This window comes from Enhydra lutris, unplaced genomic scaffold (genome assembly GCF_002288905.1).
Source record: "Enhydra lutris kenyoni isolate GAN:26980312 unplaced genomic scaffold, ASM228890v2 scaffoldscaffold28, whole genome shotgun sequence".
Lineage (NCBI taxonomy): Eukaryota > Metazoa > Chordata > Mammalia > Carnivora > Mustelidae > Enhydra > Enhydra lutris.
This window is the reverse complement of record NW_019154112.1, coordinates 3,647,971-3,653,325: the sequence shown is the minus strand read 5'-3', so window position 1 is coordinate 3,653,325 and position 5,355 is coordinate 3,647,971. Positions and strand designations below refer to the sequence as shown.

The 5,355-nt window shown below is 43.6% G+C and overlaps 1 pseudogene; it reads left to right on the top strand.

Moving 5' to 3' along the window:
• The first annotated feature begins 4,725 nt into the window (after nucleotides 1-4,725).
• Nucleotides 4,726-5,108, top strand: LOC111152395 (annotated as a pseudogene).
• The last annotated feature ends 247 nt before the right edge of the window (nucleotides 5,109-5,355 follow it).

Here is a 5,355-nt window from a genome sequence, read left to right as displayed (position 1 = left end):
ACAATTGACTCTCTCTGCTTGACAAATTTCACTCAGCATAATCTCCTCCAGTTCCATCCATGTTGATGCAAAAGCTGGGTATTCATCCTTTCTGATGGCTGAGTAATACTCTATTGTGTATATGGACCACATCTTCTTTACCCATTTGTCTGTTGAAGGGCATCTCAGCTCTTTCCACAGTTTGGTTATTGTGGACATTGCTGCAATGAACACTGGGGTGCATATGGCCCTTCTTTTCACTATGTCTGTATATTTGGGATAAATACCCATTAGGAAATTGCTGGGTCATAGGGTAGCTCTATTTTTAACTTTTTGAGGAACCTCCACACTGTTTTCCAAAGTGGCTGCACCAACTTGCATTCCCACCAAAAGTGTAAGAGGGTTCCCCTTTCTCCACATCCTCTCCAACATTTGTTTCCTGCTTTGTCAATTCTCGCTATTCTAACTTGTGTAAGGTGGTATCTCAATGTGGTTTTGATTTGAACTTCCCTGATGGCTAGTGATGATGAACATTTTTTCATGTGTCTGTTAGCCATTTGTATGTCTTCTCTGGAGAAGTGTTTGTTCATGTTTTCTGCCCATTTTTTGACTTGCTTATTTGTTTATTGGATGTTGAGTTTGAGAAGTTCTTGTTTTTTAAAGATAATCAGTTTTCTTATTTTTAAAATATTTTATCTTATTTATTTGAAACACAGAGAGAGAGAGATCACAAGTAGGCACAGAGGCAGGCAGAGAGAGGGGGAAACAGGCTCCCCGCTGAGCAGAGAGCCCTATATGGGGCTTGATCCCAGGACCCTGAGATCATGACCTGAGCCAAAGGCAGAGGCTTAACCCACTGAGCCACCCAGGAGCCCTGAGAAGTTCTTTATAGACTTTGGATATCAGCCCTTTATTTGTTGTGTCATTTGCAAATATCTTCTTCCATTCCGTGGGCTGCCTCTTTGTTTTGTTGGCTGTTTCCTTTGCTGTGTAGAAATTAAAGTCCTATTTCTTTTTTTTTTTTTAAAGATTTTATTTATTTATTTGAGAGAGAGACAGTGAGAGAGAGCACGCGCGAGGAGAAGGTCAGAGGGAGAAGCGGACTCCCCATGGAGCTGGGAGCCCGATGTGGGACTCGATCCCGGGACTCCGGGATCATGACCTGAGCCGAAGGCAGTCGTCCAACCAACTGAGCCACCCAGGCGTCCCTAAAGTCCTATTTCTTAACATTAAAAAAAATTACACAGTAAATACTTGAACTCATTTTTGTTATACAATGTTCAAACAATATAGAATGGTATAAGGCAGGTATATGGCAGGAACAATTCTAGGATGTCAACTGAGGATTGTTTTGTTTTGTCTTTCTACTTTTGAGGCAGATTAAGACATTTCCCCTTCATGCCTTGGGTGACCACAGCAGAACAATGAGGATCAAAAGATGCAGCTCTTGCACTTAAAATTTGCTTTTAAACACCATGGTAGAGGCAAGAGGAAAGAAAGGCCTTGATTAGTAAATGTCTGAGCCGGTGCTTACGCCATAAGTTACAGATTTGCGAAGGACTCTTGATGAAGTCAGAGCCAGTTTCCCTGCTTTGGAACTGATACAGAATCTGTGGGCTGGGCTGAGGGTGTCAGTCTGGGGGTCTTGTGCCCTATAAACCTTTAAAACTGTGTTGGGGTGCCTGGGTGGCTCAGGGTCCTCTCAGGGTCCTCTCAGGGTCCTGGGATCAAGCCCTACATCAGGCTCTTTGCTCAGCAGGGAGCCTGCTTCCCCCTCTTCCTCTGCCTGCCTCTCTGTCTACTTGTGATCTCTCTCTCTGTCAAATAAATAAAATCTTAAAAAAAAAACTGTGCCAGAGATGATCAGTGCTCCCCCACATTCAGATACTTGGCATAAGAGGATGGGCCCCGAGGGGGTCTCTCTTATTACAAATTTGAACAAAATAATGATATTTCCAACAGTTTCTAAACTGTCTTTGCTTAATATTCAATAGACTGGGCTGTCATCTGTGCTAGAGAAGGAAAAATCCTGGCAAGGAAAGGAATAAGGAGTTTTTGAGAGGCAGGGTGCCGGATGCCCAGGCACCATGATCAAGAATCACCCTAATTACTCTTGAGCGATGGGTAGAAAGAAGTTGACTTGTACTTCTGTGAAGCCAGTAAGAAGTCAGCCAGGTGCCTTACTTCGGTTTCTCCCTTCCTCCCTCCCTCTCTCCCTCCCTCCCTCCATTTCTTCCTTCTTTCCCTTCTTCCTTCCTTTCCTCGCTCTCTCCCTCCCCCAGTTTCTTTCTTTCTTTTTAAGATTTTATTTATGTGTGTGTGTGCGCGCGCGCGTGCGCGCGCGTGCTTGAGAGAGACCATGAGCAGGAGGGAGAGGCTGATGCAGAAGGAGAAGCAGATCCCCACTGAACGGGGAGCCCAATTTGGGACTTGATCCCAGAACCCTGAGATCATGATCTGAGCCTAAGGCAGATGCTTAATGGACTGGGCCACCCAGGTGCCTATCCCCCCTCCCTCTACCTTTCTTTTTGGTGCTCCGCAAAGCAATGTTTATTGAGCTATAGTACAAAGCTCCTGAAGAGGGAGGGGACCTGAGAGGATTGCCCCTTACTTTGGTTTCTACCAGAAAGAGTTCCTGAGGCAAGGACATGAGTGAAGGCAGATGTGGGAAACTTTAGTAGCAGACTGGGGAGAAGCTAGACAGGGAAGGGAGGGCAGCCAGCAAACGGTGCATGACTGGAGCTGAGTACCGTAGGGAACTCTGGGAAATGATGGGGACCTCATGCCTCAGAGTCATCCCTGCTGAGGAACAAGGGATCTAACTTCCATCAGTCATGGTTGAAAACTGCTTCCTTTCCCTTCTAGTTCACTGTGAGTGGGGTCAGTGACCTCCACACCTTTGGAGAAAACCTTCAGGAAAGAGATGGAAATGCTACAAGTAGGAGCCAGCCAGTGTGCAGTGCAGGGGTAAGGCCTAAGAAATTTGGGCAGGCAGTGGTAGAATCGGGCAACCCCTGTTTTGTTTCTAGTTGGAAAACCCTTGGAGCGTCCAGTGGCCTCAAACTTCCATATTCTCTGCCATCAGAATCAAAGGATTTCCTATTTTCATTTTCTTCAGTTGTGCCCAAGTCTTCAGTACAATCATTAAAAATTTCTAAGTCCCACCTTAGAAATTCCTTCCTTAATAAGGAGTAGCCCTAGGGCCAAATATGAGACCTAATTTGCTCCAGCCGCCATAACAAAGTCCCACAGACTGGGAGGCTTACACAATAGAAGTTTATTTTCTCACAGTTGTGAAAGCTGGAAGTGTTCAAAGTGTCAGTGGGGTTGGTCTCCTCTGAAGCCTCTTGCCTTGGCTTGGAGATGGCCACCTTCTGTGTCTTCACATGGCCTTCCCTCTGTGTATGGCTGTGTTCTAAACTCTTCTCTTCATTAAAGGACACCAGTCATATTAGATTAGGTCCTACCCTCTGGATAGAATCCTGACTTGCACTAGGCACCTAGTGTGACATCTACTTCCCACCCCTGGGGATGGGAAGAAGTGATTCATTATTTATGGGGGATAGAAGACTATGTCTCCATTAACACTATGGGGGTTGGGGGTTGGGGACCCATTTCCACCAGGAAGCGATGAACATTCGGGTTCCCTACTCACTTTCACTGACATCACCCTGGTGTGTTTGTGTTATGTTGGAGGGTTGGAAGTTTGAGCTTCTCAGCTGCCTTGCTGGTGTTTGTGGGGTTTGGCTGGAGTAGAGCAATTATCTAAAATTTTCTGCCTTGCTAGGCTGCTCCCCCCTCTTCCCCCCCCCCCCCCAGCCATTCCTGTTAGCTGTCTTTTCCCATGTTTTTGGGTTGCTGGCTTTTTAAGTCTGAGATACTTAAGGCAAAAGGGAATCTCAGGGACCTCATGATCGTGTGATTCCTTGGGTCCTGAAGTAGCGAGCCGGTCTGCTTTCTCTCCACCTTTTGGGGTCTTCTTGTACTTGTTTTATAGTAATGTTCATGGTCTAATTGTATTTAGCAGGAGGAACAGGAAAAAGTACATCTACTCTATCTCTTGGAAGTGGAATTCTTCTCCCCATATGTTTTGAAGTTGACAAGGAAATTCTCATTGTTTAAATATATGTAAGTTTATGGTCAATACTGGCATTTAGAAAATAAAACTGTTACATCATTTAAAAATGTATCCAACTCTGCCTTTGGATCAGGTCATGACCCCCCAGTCCTGGGATCCAGGCCCATGTCGGGCTCTCTGCTCAGCAGGGAGCCTGCTTCCTCCTGTCTTTCTGCCTGCCTCTCTGCCTACTTGTGTTCTCTCTCTGTCAAATAAATAAATAAAATCTTAAAAAAAAAAATGTATCCAAGAGTTTATATCCGGCAACTGTTTCCTAAATATAAAGACATTTTTACTTTGTTTTTCTTTTCTCCAATTTTATTCTCAGCTTGCCTAACTTTTATCCTAAATTTAAACACGCAAAATATTTTGGTTGGTCACCATATTTTACTTCTCTGCAAAACCAAAATCTGTAGGGATGCATGGCTGGTTCAGTCAGTAGAACATGTGACTCTTGATCTCAGGGTTGTAAGTTTGAGCCCCAGGTTTGGTGTAGAGATTGCTTAGAAATAAAATCTTAAAAAACCCCAACAATCTATCAAATCTATCAAAATGAATTTCTATTGCCATAAATTTCTAAGAGTTAAAATGTTTCTTCTGTGCTCTTTCTGCCATCCTTCCGTGCTGCCATAATGGTACACACAAATGCCCTGGCAGATGCCTTCCAGAACAGTAACACCGCTGAAAAGAGAGGCAAACACCAGGTTTTTATTAAGCCATGTTCCAAAGTCATCATCCGGTTTCTCACTGTGATGAGGAAGCACAGTCAAGTTGGCGAATTTGAAATCGTTGATGATCACGGAGCTAGGAAAATTGTTGTGAATATCACGGGCAGGTTAAACAAGTGTGGAGTAATCAGCCTCAGATTTAATGTGCAACTGAAAGATCTAGAAAATGGTAGAATAACCTGCTGCCATCCTACATTGTCCTGACAACCTCAGCTGGCATCATGGACGGTGAAGAAGCAAGACGAAATCACATAGGAGGGAGAATCCTGGGATTCTTTTTCTAGGGATGTAATACATACATGCAAATAAAATGCCCTTAATAGAAAAAAAAAAATGCTTCTTTTGTTTGACTGTTTGCAATCTGGTGTAGTATATAATAGATCAAAAGCATATAAATTTATTAGACATTTTAAAAAGTAATGATCAGCCATAAAAAATTAAAATTATCTTGACAATGAATCTCTTTAGGAGATAGATGGCTCTTTCCCCAATTAATTTAATGTATCTGTGGATAAATAATACTTATTTCTG